Raw genomic sequence first — 25,532 nt, forward strand, 5'->3', positions numbered from 1 at the left:
TTATTTTCTTCCCAACTAGAATAAAAATTCTTTGAGGAGTCAGCTATTTCTATTGTTGCTATCTTCCAGTCACCTAGATTCCCAACCTCAGAATAATCTTTGACTCTTTCCTCTCCCTCAATCCCCATACCTAATCAGTTCTCCAGTTTTCTTAATCCTATCTTCCAAATAACATTTATGTCCTTCTCTCTACTCACATAACCACCAACCTGGTTCATGTCTTCATCACCTCTTACCTGGACTATTGCAAAAGCTTCTTATATGGTCTCTCTGAATGCAATTTCCCCCCTCTCTGATGCATCCTCCATATATCTGTCAGAACAGATCATGTCATCTCCTAACTCTAAAATCTACAATGGCTTCTGGTTGATTCTAAAAGAAAATAAAAACCACTCTGCCGTGGGGGGCAGCTGGGTAACTCAGAGGATTGAGAACCAGGTCTAGAAATGGGAGGTCCTAGGTTCAAATCTGACCTCAGACACTTCCTAGCTGTGTGACCCTGGGCAAGTCACTTAACCCCCATTGCCTAGCCCTTACTGCTCTTCTGCCTTGGATCCAATACACAGTATTGATCCAAGATAGAAGATAAGGGTTTAAAAAAAATCATTCAGCCTATAGTCTAAAGCTTTTACTCCAACCTAGAATTCTAATCTTATTACTCCCCTTCATACATTCTTTATAATATCCAAACTGACATAGTAACTCTTCTACTAATATGATATGCCATCTTCTACTAAGTGGTTCAGTGTAAAGTACACTGGACCTAGAGTCAGGAAGACCAGAATTCAAATCCTGCCTTGCAAACTTATTAGCTATTGTCAGCATGGAATCTAGAAGCCTCAAATTTGTAGCCTAATGAGATCTGATGAACCCCAAGTTTTAGGACTAGATTGTAAGTTGGAGACCCCAAAGCTTGTACTTGTTCCCTGTTCCTGTGAGAATTCACTCTGAAGGAAATTTCAGGCTAGCAATTTCAGACTTAATGATGGACCCTCAGGTAAAAGACAATCCTCTTTAGGTGGGGACTAAGTCAAAGCTGAGTCATTCTTCTTGTCTCCAGAAGCCTCTTCCAGTATATCATATTCTCCTTCCACAGACTGAACTCAGGACCTTCAGCTTTCGAGACTGATGCGCTGCCTACTACACTAAAGAGTGACTCAGCTTTGGCAAAGTCCCCACCTAAAATGGATTGTCTTTCACCTGAGGATCCATCATTCAGTCTGACACTGCTAGCCTGAGATTCCCTTCAGGGTGGATTCTCACAGGAACAGGGAACAAGTACAAGCTTTGGGGTCTCCAACTTAAAAGCTAGTCCTAAAACTTGGGGTTCTTATTAGCTACAAGTTTGGGCTTTCTAGATTCCATGTTGACACCATGAACCATGAACAAGACACTTGATGTTTCTCTGCCTCAGTTTTCTCATCTAAAAAAAATGAGAGTATCAATATCACTTCCTTCCAAGGTTTATTGTGACGACAAAATAGAGTAATATTTGCAAAGTGCTTTGCAAACTTTAAAGCACTAGATAAATGCTAGTTATTATATTCCTTTGTACAGGCTGTTACCAGCTTCTGAATGCATTCCCTCTTTGCCTCCTAGCTTCATTCAAATCATCTTTCCTGAGACTCTGCCCCTCCCCACTAGCACTCTCTCCTCTAGAAATTACTTTGCATTATTTTGCATAGTTTGTATCTACTAACTTGTTAACATATTGAATCCCACACCCTGCTAGAATGTAAGTTATTGGAGGTAATTGGCTGCCTCAGTTTTATCTGTGTATCCCTAGATCCTAGTGTAATATAGAACTGGCCTCTCCATCTTTTGAACATAAGTAGTATGTTCTGCCTGTTGCCAGCTCAAGTGAGAGCTTGGTGATCCTGCATCCTTCATACATAGTTTGGAAGCAAGCAGAGCACACTGTTCCTCTCTCAAGGACTGTGTCTCTATTGGCCCAGCTATCCTAAAATACTGCCTTGAATAGAAGAGATGCTCAATAAATGTTGAATTGAATATTGGGAGTATGAATGAATCAACGATAAGTGATTTATCAATTGCCTAATCTACATAAATGCTATTTCAATGTTATATTAGGGCATGAAGATGACCTAGAATTCTTGAAGGCAGGATATAAATTTTGGCTGGATATTTTTTTGGTTGTTACTGATTCTTCAAGACCCCATTTGGGTTTTTCTTGGCAAAAATACCAGAGTGGTTAACTGTTTCCTTTCTTCAGCTCATTTTACAGATGAGAAAATTGAGGCAAACACGATTAAGAAACTTGCTCAGGGTCACAGATCTAGTAATTGCCTGAGGTTGGATTTGAACTTTAATCTTCCTAACTCCAGGTATTCTTATCCACCAGTACCATCTTATTAAACTAAAATTATTATTTGAATCCTGGCAAAAAAACATATGTCTTACTCAAGAACTGACCTAGCTACTTGTAGAAAAATTCAACGCCAGAAGATTGGCTAGTAGACCATGAATCTTTTGGTCACCAAAACTGGTAATATAAATAAAAATTACAAAATGGTCTTGTCTTATGTCTCTTTTTTTGGTAGGAATAATTGTAAGGAGGCAGAAAAGGGGGAGTAAGGGAGTGGGAAGAGGGTGCTAAGGAGCACACCACTTTAAGATTACCAAGATTCAAGACTCTAAACCAGGGGTCCCCAAAATATGTCCCTCGGGCCACATGCAGCCCCCTGAGGCCATGTATCAGCCCCCACCGCACTTCTGGAAGGGGCACCTCTTTCATTGGTGGTCAGTGAGAGGAGCACTGTATGTAGTGGTGGCATAATTCTTTGTGTGGCACCTTAGAATGAGGTGCTGCACAAAAGATTATGTGGCTGCACAATGGAAGACGTCAGCATGGTGAGCAGGGATCTGGGGGAGGGGATTCCACACTCTGTATACTGTTGCCCGGTTAGAGTTAGGGTTAGGGTTAGGTTTTTATAGTCCTGCCCTCCAACGGTCTGAGGGACAGTGAACTGGCCCCCTGTGTAAAATGTTTGGGGACCCCTGGTCTAAAGGATCACCCTAGTGCAATTATCAATAATATGGAAATAGATCTTGATCAATGACACAGGTAAAACCCAGGGAATTGCGGGTCAGCTGGCGGGGAGGGGGAGGAGGGGAGGGAAAGAACAAGAATCAGATAACCATGGAAAAATATTCTAAATTCATTAAATAAATTTTTTTTCAGTTAAAAAAATATCACCTACATTCATTTAAATACGGGGACTCTGAATGTAAGATCTTTGCCCAATGGCCATTTTGATACATTTCTAGTACATCATACCGATAGTCTTATAAATGATATCATGAGACAAAAAAAAAAGTTGCAGTGAAATGGAAGGATTACATAGAGGATGCCCTTTAAGAGGTAAAGTTGATAGAATCGGTTTCATGATGCTCTCAAGGACAATAAGTATCATTTCATAATATTTTTGGTCATCTCACTTCTAAGTGCTTGTGAGGAGCACATACGTGGACACTTTCACGCTGATCATGGCAATTTGTGTCAACATTTATTGTAAAGTATTAAGACATAAAGAAATTCTGACTAGAATTAGAAAAGAGTCTCAAAACCAAGTCAATACATTCTCAGTGATTCCAGCATAAAGAGGGGCATAGAAGAGGAAAAGAATACAAATGCCAAAAAATATAATTCAAAATCTAGAAATGAAATGAACCAAAGACTTTTAGGTTATTCAGAAGCCCCAGGCTTGCAGATCATGAATACTTTCTTCAAGAAGAGATTCAGAAGGAACTAGGCATGGCAAGCATCAAATAATAAATATCATGTCCTTAAGAAAGGAAACTGACTATCTTGACAGATACGAGTTGAAAATAACGGAATCTAGGAAGCTAAGTAGCATAGTGGAGAAGTCCCGTTCTGGAGTCCAGAGGATCTGGGTTCAAATCTGCACTCAGACAGATTTCCTAGCTGTGTTACCCTGGGCAAGTCATTTAATCCTAATTGCCTACCTCTTAACACCCTTCTGCCTTAGTATTGATACTTAGCATTAATTTTAAAATAGAAGATAAGAGTTAAAAATAATAAAATAATTTGAGAATCAGCTGTCTACAAGAAGTAAGAATGAGTGGCTATGACAAAAGTCAAATTTGATTTCAAATTAGAAAAAAGAATAGAGAGCCCAAACTGTAAGCAGTGACAATAGCTACAACTTCACCTATTCAAGTGAAATGTTAATTCTGACAAGTGGGAAATTGATTTTTTTCTCCAAAGTAATTGGGAATTCCCGCCCCCTGCCAATCCCAAATGGATTCACAAAGTACAGACGTTGATTTGATCATCATTTCTGAGAGACATTTAACAGAGGTAAAAAAATTCTCATAATTAGGAGGCTAAAAGTATCTTGAAACTGCTTCAGACAGCAAATACTTGACATGCTTTGCAAGCAAAGATACATAGCAGCCAAGGGCAATACTGGTTTTGCATATTTTATCATTTAAAAATATTTTGGAGAAGGACTGAAGATTACAATCAGTATTATCTATCAAAACAGAAAAGAGCAAAGGGGATGATGAGCATGGAGAAAACATTTTGTGAGACCCAGCTAAGATATGTCATTGTGAGAGCATTTATAGATAAAACTTAAAGGATAAAAGACAAATAAATATGAAATGGAACAGAACTTTCAGGATTGCCTTAGTAATCCATTTTCCTCACTGATAACTGCAGAACCACTATGTTTGGACTCTTAACACCTCAGTACCTAAAATGCTACACGAGGACATGGGAAGGCAGTCAAGAAAATGATGTAAGAAAAAGCAGCTGAACAGGCCCAAATAGATATGAGAGGAAATCCATGTTGGCAGTAGCGAAATTTTAAAAGTACTTGGAGATCAATTTCCAAGATATTTTAAAAAAGATTCCAAAAGAACGGACATGATGGCAGAGTGTTAATGCTAATAAGAGGTGATAAGGAAGGCATAAGTGATTATCAACCTCTATTTGTACTTGCTAAGTTCTATAAAAATGCATCAGAGAAGAAAATACATGAACAGTATAGCAAGATTACGGAAGATAATGCTGTACCATAAGATAACCTCTTGATAAGTAATGAAACTAAAAGATAGTCGCAAGGAATATAATTCCTCATTATTTAAAAAAACAAACAAACTTCCCTTCCTTCTTGAAATCAATACTGTTCTGAGGCAGAAGAGTGGTAAGGGCTAGGCAGTGGAGGTTAAGTGACTTACCTAGGGTCACACAGCTAGGAAGTGTCTGAGATAAGACCTCATTATTTATGGTTTATTGATTTAATTGTTTTTTTAAAAATTCTATCAAGAGAAACATCTCCTTAAAGACTTTTATCCAATAAGGTGTTTTGTGTGAATAATCATTTCAAGACTTCTCTCCCAAAGTTCCTCTATTGTGACTAAAGAAGTCTCTTCATCCTGAAGTTCACTTCTTCCCTGGAATTTCACACATTCAGGCTCATCACCAAGTTGACCACAAAGAGATGATATTTTTTTTGGTCATATTGGAATCTACTAAATCATACAGTTATGAGATCTACATGGGTGAAAGAAATATCCACAATGACAACATTCACAAACCTTCCACACATTCATGTGAGAGTAAGACAAGGAAACATTGACAAACAAAAGTATCTGCCATTGTCATGAAGATGCTCTAATAGAAGACAAATTGATTATAGATGTGAGAATCTCTAGATGATTTTGTTTGCAGTGAAAAGAACTCCAGACATGAAGTTGGGAGGACCTGGGTTCAAATACAGCCTCAGCCACTTCCTAGTTATGTCACTGAACTCCAACTGTCTGGCCATTATTATGCTTATGCCTTAGAATTAATAGTATAGATTCTAAGGCTGAAGGTAAGTGTTAAAAAAAAAGTGATTGATTCAAGAATCCATTTAGAGAAAGATGCATATCATTCATAACTCATAGTTGAATGGGCTATCCATTATCTATATGTGTGTGTGTCCATGTATGTAAGACTAGCACACAGGTGGACAATGAAAAGGGATCAGAATTTCATAGAAGGAAAGCAGAGAAGCTCACATTCAGGAAATTTTGCGGTAGTGTTTTCAGTAATTCTAACCTGTCCTATATATAGCTAAACCTTAATAGTTCTAAGTATATTTTATTCTATTCATCTAATTGCTATTAGAGTGGCAGGTAAACACCTTTTTTGAACCCCATAACCCCTTCCCACACCCACATACATGTCAGAATAACGCGGGTCTTTGGGAAACTATGCCCATTAGAACAAGGGATGTTCTGTCACGCTTCACCTCCCAGCCCTGATTCAGAGGATTCCTTTGGGATCACAAGTAACTCTCCTATACCTGCACTCCTAAAGCCTTCCTCCAAAATGAAATAAGGCTCTAGAGAACCATATCCTTCCCTTTGGAGGATTTTCTGTACATCTTCTCCCCCCCACCACTTTGATTCAGAGATTTCCTCTTTCAGGGGCAGACAACCTGCTCCCTACTAGTTGCAGACAACTAATGTTCTTGCTTTAAAAAGTTTTCTTGTGAGCTCTCTGGTCATGATTGACTTCCTGAGAATCTAATTGCACTTTTTTATTTGACCCTGTCTGCTAACATTGGCTTTGGAATACCCAGGATCAGCCTCTAACTTATCTGCTCACTATACTTCTGCCAATTCCCATCCAATCTTGATTTACATCCAAAATTCCTCAGGCTTGGAACCCGCCTGTTCTACCTAAAGTTCTCAATAAGCTTCTACTTTTCTTCATCCTCAGTCCAGCTCTTGGTTCTGTCCCTCCCTGTTAGATCCTTCTTGTACTTAGATATCTTTCACATCACCCACACAGCCAGTTAATCTAGTTCTCAACCACTAGAAACCAATGTAAATTGCCTCTCTTGATGCCCTAACCTTGCCCAGCCCTAATATCTCCTGGTCTACCATCTCTGACTAAACTGAACAATTAACTGGGTCAAGGATAATGTTCTTGTATTCTGAGACATATTGACCATATGAATTGTCCAATTCATATGGTCATGTCTACAAGTCACAAGGTGGTTTTTTCTATATACTTCCAAGGAAGTGAATCATTTGCCCTAAAACCACCAAAGAGAACACTGCTTTCTACCCAAACAGGCTTGTTTGTTTTTTTTTTAAATTCTTCCATTATCTGACATTTTTGCAAATAATTGCACTTACCTATGTTGGAGTCATCACATTTCTGACACTGCCCTTCCCCTCCCCCCCACTACAAAGTTGATTAAGGACAAGGCTAGAAATAGATCTCACAACTAGAATTTCCTACTGTGACTTCTAGTGCCCACTCCTATGGTAAGTCATCTTGGTGATACTGACTCGAAGCATGACATTACTCAAATATCACAGGCCCAAACTTGCTTCCAATTTCATCAACATTCCACAAAATGCCTTGTCTTTTTCACATGTTGGATGAAGCGACTTCCTTTTGGGGACCTATCATGCACATATGGTGAAGGAAACCATTCGAAGTCACCCACAGCCATATTGATCCTCCTCAATGTGTGATGCTGTAACAGATGATGGCAAATTAATCTCCACACATTTCCCAGATGATCTGTATTATACAAGACTGGGATCTCATTCAGATTTTCACTAGAACACCAGCCCAGGGGCCCAGAGCTGAAAATAAATCATGATTTGGGTCCTGTCCATGTATTTTGATGCAGCCATGATCTCATCGGCACATCCCTAGCCCACCCCTCCACATTTTCTCATCCTGTGTTATTCTTGTCTCTGTCTTCCTATAAACTCAGCACAGAGGAGGTACTCAAAGCCCTGGAGATCTTCCTCTCTTTCTTTTTATGTTTTGTGGTTACCAGTATAACATCCAGATTGTCCGTCTGCTATCCTAAGCTTATGCTACATGACTGAGCCACCTCCTCTACCAATCACACATGTCCTGGTTCATGACACTTACAACACTTTTCATGCACAATCTCTTTCTTCGTGGGCAATGTCCTTTACCTGGAGAACTCTGTTTCCGTTGCCCTTTGGGTCATGGACAGTTTTGATTCTTCTAGTAGAGTGGTGATGGGCCATTATTTATAGCCATATAGTATCACTGGCAGAATATCAATATTAAAAAGATGGGCTTTTGCAGCAATAATCAGCTTGAGTTCCTTCAAATGGTTGTGCGATTTCTGAAATGTGATGGAGGACAACTCAGAGGCTCATATATTCAGCCTTGGAGGGCATCTTTGGGACTATCCAACGTGACCCCTTCATTGAACAGACCAGGTACGTGAGGCTCAACAAGATAAAGTGACTGGCCCATGTACACACAGGTTATAAGTGTCAGAAGTAGGATTTTAATCCAGCTCCTATGACTGCAGAATTAGTGTCCTTTCTCATGAGCAACACTGCCTTGAAACTCTTTCCATGTAGGTCTATAGTTGGCATATTTTCTATCTGTAACAGCTGTTCAATATGGCAGGATGGATGGACTAATTCAATGGGCTCCTCGAACAATTAACTGCATGTCATCATTTGGGTGATAAATGGTTTTAAGCTCTTCATTCTTTTATGGTAGCTAGATGACTTAACTAGTCTCTTTCAAACAATCATGATGCTCAGTGAAAAGGGCTTGTCATGTGTCAAGGCTTGGTATAATCAGCATGTCATCCACAAGCAGGGACATATGGAGAAACTCATCCCAAATGAGGAATTCCTCTTATATTTGGATACTGGACAGGACACCCACTATAACACTAGGAACCAGCTCAGGTGGCCATATTCCCTGATTTATGCTATTGCATGTTGATGTTCTTTGCATAAAAGTTAGTGTGGCTGACCTCAAAACCAGAAAGAGGTGGGTTCAAGTCTGCCTCTGGCATATACTTGCTGTGGGACTCTGGGAAAGACATTTATCTTCCCAGTATATTAGACAAAAAGTTGCAGAAATGATGCCAGTCTACATTGGTAGAAGGTTTTTCCTTACCTTGTGTTGTTATTCAGTCATTTCAGTTGTGTCCAACTCTTTGTGACCTTATCTGTGGTTTTCTTGGCAGAGATACTGGAGCAGTTTGCCATTTCCTTCTCCAGCTCATTTTACAGATGAGGAAACTGAGGCAAACAGGGTTAAGTCACTTGCCCAGGGATACATAGTAAGTATCTGAGACCAGATTTAGCTCAGGAAGATGAATCTTCCTGACTCTGGGTCCCATGCTCAATCTACAGCACCCCGTAGCTTCCTTACCTTAGGAGCTGCCTATACCAGTGAAACAATAGATTCCATTTCAATGTACCAGTGAATGAATAAACTTTTCATAAGTTCTTTTTTGTTTTAAACTGTTAACTTCTGAATTAGTATCCGTTTTATGAGAGAAGAGTGTCAAAGGTTAACCCATTGAGTTTAAGTGACTTGCCCAGGGTCACACAGCTAGGAAGTGTCTGAGGTCAGATTTGAACCCAGGTCCTCTTGATTCCAGGCCTGGCATTCTGTCCACCATACTACCTACCTATCTCTTCAATTATAAATTCCTGAAGATTTTAATTTAAGGCATGGGAGGCACCTAGTTGGAGAAGAACATTTAAGTAGAATGAATGTTCTACCAAGTCAAATATCTTTTTCTTACAAAACAAGAGTCAAAAGTATCTTTTACTATCTGTATTCTTAGCAATAGCTTGTTTGTACATAGATGTCATATACAGCTAGGGCAGTTGAGTGGTGCAGTAGATAGAGTGCTGAACCTGGAGTTAGGAAGTCATCTTCCTGAGTTCAAATCTGATCTCAGAAACTTACTAGCTGTGTCATTCTGGGAAAGTCACTTTCCCCTTTTGCCTCAGTTTCCTCATCTGTAAAATGAGCTGGAGAAGAAAATGGCAAACCACTGCAGTATCTTTGTCAAGAAAAACCCAAATGGGGTCACAAAGAATCAGACACAACTGAAAAAAATGACCCAACAACACCACATACTTGTTCATCTGCTGTCTCTCCCCTTAGCCTGTAAGCAACTTGAGAGCCGGGATTTGTCTTTTTCACTTATTTGGATCCTCGGTGCTAAGTATAGTGCCTGGCACATAGTAGGTGATTAATAAATGTTAATTGACTGAGAGTTAAAATGTCATCTACTGGAGAAAGCTATCTGTGAAATCAGCCTGTTGTCCTCTCATTTTCCACAAGAATACCCTCAATTTATACAAAGATTCTTCTTGAATGTTTTATAGAGATGAGAAAATCAGAAGGTGCTGATGTTCATGTGGTGTCTCTGGTGATTCTGTCTGTTATTTCTTCAATTCTTTTGGAATATTCCCTCTATAAGATATTTTGGAAATCAGTTTGGATGCCTCTAAAATTATCTTGCTTCCAGCACGGATTTCCTCCATATATAGTTATTTGGTCAGGGCCATAAGCTATTTCCTACTTCATCTTCAGTATAACTGGCACTTCTTCATAGGACACCGGGCACTGACGTGATCGAATACACAATATTGCAGCTCCACTTTCATTGCTGATGAAAATGTCCCTCCGCAGAAATATAAGGCTGGCACTGTGACTAGCTAAGTACTTCTGAGGACATGGGGCTGGTGACCTGTAGCAATCCATGTTCTTTTACTGCCCAGGGTTCAACTCTGGAGGAAGCCCGACCTCTCTAGGGAAAGAAGGTTCCCCAGTACTTGCTTTCATTGCTTCATCATCCTAATATCAACTTTCTGAGAAAAATTGCTATTCCCAGCAATGTCACCTTGGGCCCTTTCCTCAAAAAAGTGGAAAAAAATTCAACCAACTAGTATTTATTAAGCACCTACTTTGTGCCAGGCGTGAAGCTAAGTGCTGGATTATACAAAGAAAAAGAAGCAGTTCCTGATAGCAAAGGGCTCATAGTCTAATGGGGAGAGACAGCATGCCAACAACTATGTATGAACAAGATATAGACAGGATAAATTGGGCATACTCTCAGAGGGAAGGAACAACTATGTATAAACAAGATAAGTAAAGGATAAATTGGGAGAAGTCTCAGAGGGAAAACATTAAGATTAAAGAGGATTGGAAAAAGTTTCTTGCCGAAGTAGAACTTTAGATGAAATTTGAAGGGAGCTAGGAAAGCCAGGATGGATATTAGTGAGGAAGGAGAGCCTTCCAGGAAAGTAAACGAGATACTTAATATAAAAATATGGAGCAGGTTTATTCCTACACAGAAAAAAGGTTTCCAAGAATAAAAGAATCAGTACGTTTATCATAGGTTGAGTAACTTATCACTGCTAGTACAAACAGAAAAAATGCTAATACTTAAGTCTTTGGGGGATGTAAAGTTTTTGCAAGACTACCAATTAGTTTACATTTCACCTCCAGTGGACATAGTCTCATCAAATGGCTCTGACCTTGGAGCCAGCCTGCTTTTACCACTGCTAACACCAAATAGGAAGAAGAAACAAAAAGGAGGAGGCAAAGGAAGCACCTAGGTTCCTGGTGTAGGTTCATCTTCTTTAAGTCCCCCATCCTAGACTACACATGAGAAAGATTGCCATGACCATAACATATAGCGAGACACTTTCCATCCCTCATGTCTTGTCATCTGGCAAGTTGTAGCCAACAGTCATCAGCAGGAGGCTTCTTCTTTTGTCAGATGGTAGTATGAGGAGGCAACAAGTTTTATCATATCATTTTAAATGATCAAAAAGTCCTTTCAGCCCCCTGGGGCCACCACATGGTCAGGAGTAGCCAGGAAGTTTATCATCTTCAATGGGCTAAGTCATATCATTTTTTTCCCTTGAATTTTCAGAACTTTCCCATGGAACCCATGTTAAGTACAATTCAGCAACTATTTATTAAGTGGTTATTATGTGCAAGTCACTATAGTAGGTACAGGATATACAAAGTTAAAAATGAAACTCTCCCTGTCCTCAGGAAGCTTATGTTTCCTTGGGGATAGGGAAAAAAATGTAACAAATGTCAATAAATAGAGACATAATGAGGGAGCACCAGTAACTGGAAGATTTAGGGAAGTTTTCCCTAAAAGGGCTAGAATCAGACCTGAGCCTAGGAGGAAGAAAAGGATTCTGAGAGAGAGAGATAAGGAGAGAGATGGAAGGCAGCTTGTTGGATGGCACAGAGGTAAAAGTCAAGAAGGGATAGATGAGATCTCTCTAACTTACTATTTATCATCTATTTTAATATGCTTTATAATATTTAAGATATACAATATTCTTTTTCAATGGAAAAATGATTGGATAAATTTAATTGTTGCCTTTACCAATGCGGATTGTACCTCATCTAGCTCTTCCCATTCTATGTGATTCTTGACCATGACCTTTCATAAATGCTCTATGGAGGATTTGTCCAACATTTTAGAGACCTTCCTCTACACCCATGTTGGTGAAGCTGCTCTGGTCTCCCTCTTCCTGGTGCCTAAAGACATCTTTCACACGCCCCATCCTCTGTCCAGCTGCCTAATGAGAGCACTTCCTCTCTCCACTGTCTGAGGTAATGTGGGGGGACTCACAGACCACTTGAAGTTGTAGTTTAGGCATGTGACCTCAAAAGCATTCACCAACACTGCTCTAGACCTTGTAACACTTTGGAAAGACCACAAACCAACTCATGGGACATCTACTTGTTACTCTTCACTCTTTCCATTCCCTTTTCCAGTCATAAAGTTCCTGGATAACATTTTTAGACTACCCCTTGTGCACAAATAAACTAAAGACTACTTAAACTTGTGTTTATCACATCATGGCTGAAGAGGCAAAATAGAAATTGTGCAAAGAAAGATTTTTGTGGCTACAAAAGGCATCCTTCATCTGGTGACCCAAGATGCTCATACAATCTGATAACAAGATCCTCTAATCAAAGTGAATGACGCTGTCCAGATTAATTTAGAGACTGGCAAGATTACTGGTTTCATCAAATTTGACACTGGCAACCTGTGTATGGTGGCCGGTGTGGCCAAACTTAAGTTGAATTGGTGTGATTACTAACAGGGAGAAGCATCCTGGATCTTTTGATGTGGTCCATGTGAAGGATGCCAATGACAATATCTTTGCCACTAGGCTTTCAAACATATTTGTTATTGGCAAAGGTAATAAGACTTGGATTTCTCTACCCCGAGGAAAAGGTATCCGTCTTACCATTGCGGAAGAAAGAGATAAGAGATTGGCAGCCAAACAAAGCAGTGGATGAATGAAAATGAAGCCTAATGGTATATGTGATCAGATAGATTTTATAGAGGAAAAGAATTCCTTTTGTCAGTTTTTGGTAATTGAAATCATAAGTAATCCGCATGTTGTTATTTTATTAGAATGTAGCTGTGTAGACTGGTTTTCTTTTACAATTTTTGAGTTATTACAGTTTAATAATATAGCATGTGTTATGTCTGCCTTTTATAGTTTTTGGCTTAATTTACGAGCTAGTTTGAGGTTAACTTTTTGTGAGCATTTTCTTTGTGCATTTGAAAAAGAAGGCTTTGCTAGTTATCTTGCTTAGTTCTCTCCATATAACATAATTCTAATGGATCCAAGTTCAGATCAAATATCTACTGTTAACCTCTATTTTCTCATTCTCATTTTGGAATGTTGATATGTATTCTAATTTTATTTTCTTATATCACTCTTATATTTCCTTTTCTGAACTTACTAGTTGTGTTTGATTCAAATAAAATCATAATTGTTGCAAAAAGGGGGGGGGCAGTATTCTGCCCCTTTCTGTTACTCTTCAGGTCACTCAGAGTACTGATTCTTTGGAAATGATGGTATTCCATGGTTTGCAGCCATATAGCATATTTGGCACATAGTAGGTGATTAATAAATGATTCTTTTTTTTAAAACCCTGACCTTCTGTCTTGGAACCAATACTGTGTGTTGGTTCAAAAGCAGAAGAGTGGTAAGGGCTGGGCAATGGGGGTCAAGTGACTTGCCCAGGGTCACACAGCTAGGAAGTGGCTGAGGCCAGATTTGAACCTAGGACCTCCCATCTCTAGGCCTGACTCTCAATCCACTGAGCTACCCAGCTGCCCCCAGTAAATGATTCTTGATGATGATTACTAGTAGACTAATGGTGTTAGATAAATGGACTTTGTTTCAAAGAACAGTTTAGGATTATTGAAAGTACTTGACCATTTCCCAAATATAACCTTGCTTATTTTTTCCCTACTCAGTATGAAACTTAACTCATTATTCCATCCAATGCCTACGTAAGGAGGAACTAATCCAAATGGATACTCAATTCAAAGGTATACCATAATCTAGAGAGTTATGCATTTTAGTAATCCATTTGGTTTTTCACATGTAACGGTAACTTCTTTTGAGTAGTGATGGAGGTCATTAAAGAAGTGCTTTCTGAGGCTTTTTGCAATCAGGGCAATGTCACCTGCCAAAAAGGTGCATATGAAGAATCTCTCCTGCTCTAAAGAATCCCTCCATTTGGATTCTGCAAAAAGGGATCCTCCATGACATGAAAAAATACCTTTGGAGATGGAAAGTAAGGGGTTAAAACAAAGTGAGATTTTTAGTTGAGACTTGAAGGAAGTCAGAAAATGAAAGTAAAGAGGAAAAGAATTATAGGTAAACGGGATGTGCTGGTGAAAATTCCTAGCGTCAGGAGATAGGAGGTCATGTATGAGGAATGGCAAGAAAACTGATTCCAATGTGTCCCAGAGCACAGAAGAGAGGCTAGAAAGGTAGGAAAGGGTCAGGTTCTGAAAGACTTTAACTTTAATTTTGGGGTTTGATCTCGGAAGTAATAAGAAGCCAGTCGTTTATTGAATGTATGTGTTTATGTGTGGTGTGTGTATGTGTGTGTGTGTGTGAGATGTGAAGACGGGATTAACTCTCCCTTGCCCATTTTTTAGATTTAATCACCAGAAGCATATACATCCCACTTATCCTTAAGTAGGGGAGGTCTGTGACCCACATGTATGAAAGTGGGTGAGGGTGATGAACTTGCCCCACTTAAGGCCAGAATTGAACCCATGTCCTCCCAACTCCTCACCTGGAGCTCTATCCACTGTGCTGCCCTTCCAAATTTTTTTCTATGCGACATCTCTCAAAATGTTTAGACCACTATCATCATTACCCTGCCTTCGCCTTCTCCAATTTCTTCTAGTTTTATTTATGAAAAGAATGTCAATGTTGAAGTATCAGTGCCTTCCAGTCATATAATAGGCTCTGTGTACATTTTAATGCGATATATTTGGTATATTCCGTTTTACCATGAATTTATAAATGTCCCTGCAATCATGGTTAAATTGGATGTAACTGATTCAGTCAGTCCAATTTACTGTGACTTAGTAATATAGGCTGAAGAATAGTGGAAAGAGTATTTCTAGGTGTTTCCCTTCCCCCATCTAGCCTGGGCAGCAGGCAGCGGAGAATTGGATTGACTTAATCTCATAGTGAATTTGAATGTGCTATAGTCATATAGAACTGAATTTGAGCAAGTAATTTTTTCATTGAGAATGTGACCCTCAGCCATAGTACTATTTAAATATCCTGATTAAACAGGCATAACCAGACAATATCTTAGCAATTCTGCAACTACTAGAAAATATGGCAGAAAGTACAGAAAAGCACAGAGAATCTTGCTGCTACCTAAGTGGAGAGGACAACGTTGATATTTCTGCTTTGGCCACAGGATGGTTATCTGTGCTTGAAATATAAACTGATCTCCCTCCTAGGAAAAAAATGAAGAGTTTGAAGACTGTTTCTCCATTCTCTAGATTGTCAGAGAAAATGCAACATTTCTTAAGGGGAGGGGAAGCAGAAGAAAGAATTTAAGAAGAAAGATCTGATGCAGCAGAAAGGAAAACCAACAAGTGTTGGGAGACTGGAGGGTGGAAAGAGAAGAAGGAACACTGAATGCTTAAAGCTAAGCAATAGACACGAGACTTTTCCTAATGAGAATGGATCTTTGAGAAGGAAGCAGCTACTGACCACCAAGTCAAGCCAGGAAGAATTGATTAAACAACATACTAATTTCTCTGTGCTAAACAGTGAGGATACAAAGAAAAGGCAAGGGGGAAAAAAAGACTACCCTCAAAGAACTTCCCATCTAATGGAAGAGAGAACATACAGACAACTTTGTACAGATAACAACTATGTACACACTTCAAATACACACATATGACAAATTGAAGATTATCATAGGAGGAAGGCACTAGCATTAAAGGGGACCAGAAAAGAATTCTTGTAAAAAGTCAGATTTTAGTTAGGATTTGGAGAAAGCCAGAAGAAAGACCAAGGTTCTCCAAGAAAAATGCTTGGGATGCATAGGTAAGAGATCATCCAAAAAGATTCAAAAGAGATAAGGAATGATCATTGGTGATTCCCTGTTGAAAAGGCTTGAAAATACTCTATTGACCTTAAAACAGTAGTAGAGAGGCATACTTTCTTCCCAGGTCAGGTATCCAGAATATGAAAAAACCAACCTTCCAAGACTTGACAACCCAATGATACTAAGACAATGAGGTGGTGCTGAACTCTGAGCTAGGCATTGCCTCAGACACTGTGTAGCCCAGGACAAGTCATTTAAGTTTTCTCAACCTCAGTTTTCTCACATGTAAAATGGGTAAAATTATGGCATCTAAATCATAGAGCTGTAATAAGAATCAAATAAGATAATATATGTAAAGTGTTTTACAAATTTTGAAGGACTATAGCATAGTTAAGTCATTTTTCAGTCATGATCCCATTTGGGATTTCCTTGGCAGTGCTTTGTCATTTTTCTTCTCTAGCTCATTTTACAGATGAGGAAACTGAGGTAAACAGGGTTAAGTGACTTGGCCATAGTCACACAGCTAGTAGGTATCTAAGGCCATATTTGAACTCAGGGAGAGGAGTCTTTCTGATTCCAAATCTGGCACTCTATCCACTATGTTGCTTAGCTAACCACCTATAATCATCATTAATAATATAATAATAATGTTATTATCATTATTAAGGAAGTTAGTCCAGAAGGGGCAGGAGGCTTTCAAGAACAAAATTCTAAGGGACAGTTGGGTGGCTCAGTGGATTGAGAGCCAGGCCTAGAGATGGGAGGTCCTGGGTTCAAATCTAGATGCAGACACTTCCTAGCTGGGCAAGTCACTTTACCCCCATTGCTTCATCCTTACACTCTTCTGCCTTGGAACCAATACACAGTATTGATTCTAAGATGGAAGGTCAGGGTTTAAAAAAAAGAAGAAAATTCTAAAAACACGCAAAAAAAAGAAAAACAATTTTGATGTAGAGGATATGAGCAATTAACTAGTCATCCAACATTTTATTAAAAGTATCTACTGAGGGTCAAGTATCCTGCTAAGTGCTGATCTCATTAAAAGGAAGATTCATCTATAAAGTCCAGTGTGGAGAGACAAGGAATTCATCAATGAACAGAGAGGTCAGTAGAGTAGAAAAAGCATTATATTGGAAGTCAAAGCATCTGACTTTAAATCTTAGTTTGGCCATCTATTTTTTAGGCAGCTAGATGAAGTAGTAGATAAAGCACCAGACCTGTAGTAAGAAAACGTGAGTTTCAGTTATGTCTGAAATGAGTTGAAAATCTAGCCTAAGAAATTTATTAGCTGTGTGATGCTAGACATGTAACTTTGACCTTCTCAACCTCAATTTCCTCATCTGCAAAATGGGGGTATTAATAGTACCTACTTTCCAGGGTGGTTAAGCCAATAATTTTTGTAAAGAGCCTCGAAAACCTTAAAACACAATATAAAATCCTAGCTATTATTATGTGACCTTGGAAAAAAGCCAGTTAATCTCCTTAAGCCTCGTTTTTTCCTTATCTATAAAATGGATTGAACTAGGTTGAACTAGTTGACCTCTAGGGCTCTTTTCAGCTCTAAATCCTATTATCTCTTTTTTAAAATAAGACACAGAAAATGGGAGCAAAGACTAGGAGGAATACATATATACATTCATATAGCAAATTCCAATTTCAAGATGAGCTGAGGCTTGCTAGGAAAATTAAAGACAATACAAAGAACATTTTAAAAGGTATATTGGGGAAAATAGGAATGGATGGATGACAAAAAGAGGGCAGTTCTCCTTTTGCTTCTGTTTTCTCCTTTAAGGAGAATGACCTTTGGATGCAGAGATATGGACCAAAAATGGCTAATAAGGATATCTATTTAAGTAGAGTTTTTAGGAAGGTAGCTAGCTACTTTTGATGAGTTTGAATCTCTGGGCCATGAACAATTAAACCCTTGTGTCCTGATGGGGAAAAAATGGCAGATGTGATAGTTGAGCCAAAGTGAGTGATACTCAAAAGGCTATGGAGGATGAGAGCAGCCCCAAAGGATTAGAGGTCAAATATTATCCCTATTTATCTTTAGTAATTGGAAAAAATGAAGTCTAGAAATGATACACCATTGAGCTTGACTGATTCTTGGAAAAATTCTAGAACACAGAAGGAAGCAGCATTTGCAAAGATAAAGTACAGTATCATCGAGAAGAGGTCATGCCAGACCAATCTAATTGCCTTTCTTGACAGAGTTACTCATCTGATAGATCAAGGGAACACTGTAGATATCATTAACCCTGATTTTAGCAAAGCATTTCACAAAAGTTTCTCCCACTATTCTTATGGGAAAAGATAGAGAGATGTGACCTGGTCAATAGCTCAATGAAATGGATTCCAAAATGGTTGGAAACCCAGATCTCAAAAACTATCATTAAGAGTTTTATGAGGACAGCTTGGTAACACAGTAGAGAGAGCATCAGGCCTGGAGTTGAGAGGTTTGGGGTTTTCAGATGGCATAATTTTGGGGTTTGGGGTTCAAATTTGACTTCAGACATTCTAGTTGGTCAAGTCACTTAATCCCAATTGCCTAGTCCTTGTTGCTGTTCTGTCTTAGAACTGATACTAAGACAGAAGATAAGGGTTCTTGGGGGGTTTTTTAAGTGTTTAATAATATCTTGGAAGAAGATTGATAGTGGAATATTCCCAGGGACCTGTGCTTGGTCTAGTACTGATTAACATTTTTATCAGCAACTTGGACATAGGGATAGCTAGCATACTTAATCAATTGCATATAACACAAAGCTAGGAATAGTAGCAATCACAGAGAATGGAAATGGGTTCCAAAAAATGTTAGAATGCTGAGTTAACGCTAATAATAACAAATTTAATAAGGATAAATGTAAAGTTTTCCACTTCAATGCAAAAGATCAGCTTCACAGTTGAAAGACAGGGAAGCATGACTAGATAGCTATTCATTTAAGTAGGATTGGGAGGTTTTCATGGTCTGCAAACTCAATATCAGTATCAGTGTGACATGAGAACAAAAGCAAACTCATGTGTTCTTGGACCTCATTCAGAGAGATATAGTAGCCCAGTTCAAGGGAGATGGATTCTGCCTGGACAGAACATATCTGGAGCATGGCATGAAGTTTCAGATTCCACATTTTAGAAGATCATTGGAAGTGCCCAAAGGAAAGTAACTAGGAAAGGGAAGAGTTTCAAAATTATGCCATCTGAAAATTAGTGATTAGTTTAAAGATGAAAAGACTTGAGGGAAGCCATGATACCACTCTTCAAGAAACCAAAGGACTATCATATATTAGAGTTTCATTATGTTCTGTTTGGCCCCAGAAGACAATAGTAGGAGCAAAGGGATAGAGTTTGCAAAGGAACAAACATTTCCTAAAAACAAATGCTGTCCAAAAGCAGAATCAACTGCCTCAGAAGAGGAAAGAAGATCTCATTGGATGTCTTTAAGCAAAGATTGAATGACCATATGTCATATGTGCTTGAAATTGAGTTGGACTACATCATCATCGCCATAGCGAACATTTACCTAATGTTTACAAGGTACCAGGCAGTATACTAAGCACTTTAAAAATATTATCTCAAATTTAAGGGATTAAGGTAGGCAATGAGGAAACTAAACTATTACTCTTTGCAGATGATATGATGGTCTACTTAAAGAATCTTAGAAAATCAACTAAAAGGCTAGTGGAAATAATTAACAACTTTAACAAAGTTGCAGGACACAAAATAAATCCTCATAAATCATCAGCATTTGTATATATTTCCAGGAAAATTCAGTAGCAGGAATTAGAAAGAGAAACTCCATTTAAAATTACTCTAGATAATATAAAATATTTAGGAATCTATCTGCCAAGACAGACACAGGAATTATATGAACACTATTATAAAACACTTTTCATACAATTAAACCTAGATCTAAATAAATGGAAAAATATTCATTGCTCCTAGCTAGGATGAGCTAATATAATAAAAATGACAATCCTACACAAATTAATCTACTTATTCAGTGCCATATCTATCAAACTACAAAAAAAAAACCTTTTCTATAGAATTAGAAAAAATATAATAAAGTTTTCATTTGGAAGAACAAAAGATCAAGAATAGCAAGGGAAATAATGAAGAAAAAAATATGTGAAGGATGGGAGCCTAGAAGTACCAGATCTTAGACTGTACTATATACAAAGCAGTGCTCATCAAAACAATATGGTACTGGTGGCAGCTGGGTGGCTCAGTGGATTGAGAGCCAGGGAGATGAGAGGTCCCGGGTTCAAGTCTGACCTCAGATACTTCCTAGCTATGTGACCCTTAGCAAGTCACTTAACCCCCATTGCCTAGCCCTTGGAACCAATACACAGTATTGATTCCAAGACAGAAGGTAAGGGTTAAAAAAAAAAACAATATGATACTGGCTAAGAGACAGAAGGGTGGATCAATGGAATAGACTAGAGGTAAATGACCTCAACAAGCTAGTGTTCGAAAAACCAAAAGATCCCAGCTTTTGGGACAAGAACTCACTATTTGACAAAAACTGCTGGGAAAATTGGAAAAGAATATGGGAAGAATTAGGTTTAGATCAACATCTTACACCCTATAGCAAGATAAATTCAAAATGAGTCAATGACTTAAATATAAAAATATTATCTTATTTGATCCTCATAGATACTTTTATTATGCCCATTTAACAGACGTGAAAACTGAGGAAAATGGTGATTAAGTAATTTTCCCAGGGTTACATAGCTAGTACAGACCTCAAATCTTCCTGACTACAGGTCTGGTGTTGTAGCCACTGGATCACCTTACTGCTCTGTAAGGGCATTTCAGTTTCCTTCCAATTCTGACATGTTATGATTCTCTGCTCTGCTCTTCTGTCAGTTTACCACATTTACTTGTGCCCTCAAAAGTGTCCTTTCACTCTTCATTTTCACAGGCTTCTATCAAGTTCTCCAAAGTATTTCACTATTAATTAATATGTGTGCAATGGCCACAGTAGCCTGTTACTATCTGACTCCTATATAGAGCATAAAACATAATGCTCTCCCAGGTGTTGCATACTAGAGAAAAGAATGCAAAGAAAGTCTTTTAGCACAAGAGATTTAAAAGCTGAAGCAGATCGTAATGAATCCCAGTGTGAAAATGCTGTATTTTTAAAGGCAGGAGAGACAGCAATGCCTTCTCCAGTTGCTTCTATTTTGTAAGGAACAAAGAGTCAATGCTGATTTGCAAACAGCAGAAATAAGCTGCCAAAGGGCAATACGGTGTCTCCATTTCATGAAAAATCTTCAAAATACAGCCGACGTTTGTCTGTCTAAGGCAGTTTATTTTTCCCACCTGAAGATAGACTGGGCAAGTTCTCAAGATTCTTTTCCAACACCATATTTTTATGACATTCTCAAAGGCAGAGGGATTATTTATAAATTTATTACCAACCTGTTTGTTAGAGAAATATGGAAAATGACTAAATTTGCAAGCAAGGCCAAGGTTAAAACTTTCTGGAGCTAAGACACAAGGAATAAAGTCAGAGATGAAAGAGGGAAGAATGGTGGTGATAACCTAAAAGAGGGGTCCTAACCTTTTTTGTATCATCCCCTCCTTTGGTAATCTGGTGCCATCTCTGGATCTCTTCTCTGAATAATTTCATAATGCCAATTGCATAATTGAAGGAAATGAGAATTTGGGGTGAGAGGGCAATAAAAACGAAGATGCATTTTTTTCCCATCAAAATTCACTAATTTATCCATTAGCCTTGATTAGGAACCCTTGACTTAGAGGCAAACTGGAGCTGAATTTCTCTTCCAATTAGTAGTAGGGAATGAAATTCTGGAATGGAAGAGTTCAGGAAGGATTTAAGAAGCCATATCCAAAGCATGGTTGCTAGGAGCCATCAGGCAAGCTGATGATGAAGAAGGCAAAACTTGTCCATCTAAGGTAAGAAGATTTTTCTGTCACTTCCTTATTCACAACAGAGATGAATCTCCATGACTTGTAAAGTCTAATGACAAATAAATCTTCTGGAACTACCATGGCAGACAAGGTCAACATTGTATACTATATGGCATAATGGATAGAGTTCCAGACTTGAAGTTCTGTGTTCAAATCCTGCCTCATACTCTTACTAACCTACCTGTTTTCCCTCTTTAAGTCACTTCAGCTCTCTGAGCCTGTTTCCTTATCTATAGTATGGAAATTATATGATGATAGCACCCAATTCACAGTATTGCTATAAAAATAATATATGGAAATCTCTTAGCAAACTTTAAACTATTTATATAAAGGTCAGCTTTAAAATCCATAATGTTCCAATAAATCTGTAATTTTAGCAATACTTCAAAAGATTCATGATTTCTCTAGTCTGAGTATTCCTGCCACTGATAAGAGATCATAACTCCTCCACGCCTTCATAAACAGGTTTGATAAGATTCTGCAGCTAAAAATATTCATCACCTCCTAGGCAATCTGTCAGTCAATTAACATTTCTGAAGTGCCTACTATGTGCCAGGAGATAGAAATGAGGATGGAGCCTCTTCTGGGCAGAAAAAATGCAGAGAACCAAGAGATGGTGCTCCACCTCTTGAGATACTTCTTGTTTAGGGACCAACAAGGGGACCAATGTCACCAGATCAAGGAGAACAGGGAAAGGGAAGTATACAAAGTGTAAGAAGACTGGAAAGGTGGAGAGAGAGCTTTAAACACTAAACAGAGGATTTTGTAGTTTATCCTGGATATGATAGGAAGCCATTGGAGTTTGTTGAGTATGGGGTGGTGTGGTTAGACTAGCATTTTAGGAAAATCATGGTCAACTTTCGGTGTGTGAATTTAGCCAGGCTAGACCTCATACAGTGGAAACCCAAGCCACTGCCAGGCTTAGACTTACATCCTTTCCTTCTTGGGATAATGTCTCAAAAAACACTGGCATAGCCTTTAAGTCAGTCAGTATCTATTAAGCATCTGTTGTATACCAGGCACTGTGTTAAGTGTTGGACATACAAAGAAAGGCAAAAGATAGTTCCTGCCCTCAAAGAGCTCAGTCTAATATGGCAGACAATATCCAGATTAAAAAAAAAAGTTCTGTACAAGCAAGCTGTGTATAAGATAAATTGGAGATAACCAACAAAGGGAAGACACTAGCATTAAGGGAGATGAGGAAAGATATTTTATAGAAGATGGGAGTTTATCTTGAAGGAAGCCAGGAGGCAGAAATGAGGAGAGAGAATATTCCAGGCATAGAGAATAGCCAGCCAAGACCACCCCCATATCATAATCAGACACTGGAATAGAACTTCAGTGGAGCAATTTGAATCAATATCACAAAAATCACATGATTCTATGTAATCATTAACCAGTGTTTCATAGCTATTCTGAACTAGCTATCAGAAGAATGCATGAAAATGTGTTGCATTCTTTTACTGATCTCAATGTGCCAGGATTCATCAGACACTGCTGAGTGCAATCATCTGATGTGCATGGTGCTTGGAAAACCATTCTGTTCTTTTTGGAAGGGATAACTAATTTGACAGGATTCGCAGCACACCTCCATAGAGCTGCACCTGGGTCCCTTTGATGGATGGGTGCCACATGGCAATGACGGGTCACTCAAGTGAGGAAACAAATGAAAGCTAGGAAGAAAAATTACCATTTCACCTCTGGCTATTGGTACAAAAAGGCAAGACTTTGTCAGGGTACAGATTTATAGGACTGATGAAGATAGAGAAAGGAGAGAGAAAACGAGAGATACAGAGACAAAGTCAGAGAGAGAGAGAGAGAGAGAGAGAGAGAGAGGATGAGAATGAGCAAAAGAAAGATATGAACAGCTTTGATGGATGGCTTCCATTTAGCCTTTTAATACAGTATATTCAAACTCGATGTGATCTCCATTTTAGCAGAGATGATATGAATGTCTGGAGAGAATAGTAGGAAGATTTCCCCTACCTCTGAAGGGCACAGCATATACTAGTCACTCTGTGATCACATGGACTTGCTGCTCCTTCCTCCTATAACCCAAAATTGCCAAATTAAAGTTTCTCTAGCAGGGATTCCCATCTGACTATAGGAGGTCCCTGATTTCAAGCATCCTTAGCCCTAACATTTAATCCTAACTCCAGTAGTGAATTTCTGGGCAGCCTAAGGCAAATTATTTGATTTCTTCGTTCCTTCATTTGTAAAATGTCTGACTGTTTCAGTCCTGCATTCAGAGGGATTGTGTTCCATTTCTTTCTTTTTTAATTCTTATTTTCCAACTTATCTTTCTCTATATCAGCCCTTCCTGCCAAGAAGCCTGGAAGCTTTTTTTCTACCGAGAGTGTTGTTGAAATGGATCACTCCCTGTGATATTAACCAGCTTTGTAAAGGTCCATTTTGTTAGCTCCAGCAGTGGCTGTGTACCAGATCGCCACTTCTGGAAATAAAAGGTGCCAGAATGTTGACAGAGAGACCCCAGAATCTAGCCAAGGTGTTTCCAGGTAGGACCTAATGCTGGAAGAGCCCCAAGATCTGGCTAGGAAGGTAAAGGAAAGGGGAAGCAGAAATACTACATCAGAATATACAACAACAAAAAAAGGTATTAACACTTTTGAAGTCCCTCCACTGTTTACTCTAGCCCCCCCTCCCCCCACTCCAGTGACAGGCAAAAACTTGAAATGATGTATGTGCAGAGAGGTTGAGTAGGTCTGTGGGGACATCTCATGGAGCATGCTCAGACTTGCCATTCCTGGCTCCAGTCAACAGCTTTTGGGCTTACATCCCAACATATGTGACTCAGGGCTAAAGATGGATGGAGAAGTGGGGGGTGGGGGAAGTAATAAACATTAATATAGTATTTACTTTGTGCCAGGAATGGTGCTAAGCACTTTTACAAATATTATTTCATTTGATCCTCAAACAAAAATTCTATGAAGTACCGTTATTATCCCTATTTTTTCAGTTGGAGAAACTGAGGCAAACAGAAGTTAAGTGACTCGCCCAGAGTCACATAGCTGGTGTCTGAGGTCAGATTTGAACTCAGGTCTTTCTGACTTCAGGTCCAACATTTGGTTCCCTGTATCACTAGCTACCTTTAAAGGGTTTATACCCATGTTGGCAAACCTATGGCACCCATGCAGGCTCCATTCCCCCTCTTCACAGTGCCTGGAGACACTTCTCACATGACCCACCCCTCTGCTCAATGGGAGCACTTCCTCCCTCCCTTGTTTGGAGTAAGGTGCGGGGCTCACATGGGCATGAGCATTGCAGTTTGAGTACTCAATCTCTAATCTCCTTCATTGGATTATACTATGAGATGACAACTCTATTAGCCTTGGAACTAGAAAAACTGGTGATTCAG

Source organism: Monodelphis domestica, chromosome 1, assembly GCF_027887165.1.
Source record: "Monodelphis domestica isolate mMonDom1 chromosome 1, mMonDom1.pri, whole genome shotgun sequence".
In the NCBI taxonomy this organism is placed as follows: domain Eukaryota; kingdom Metazoa; phylum Chordata; class Mammalia; order Didelphimorphia; family Didelphidae; genus Monodelphis; species Monodelphis domestica.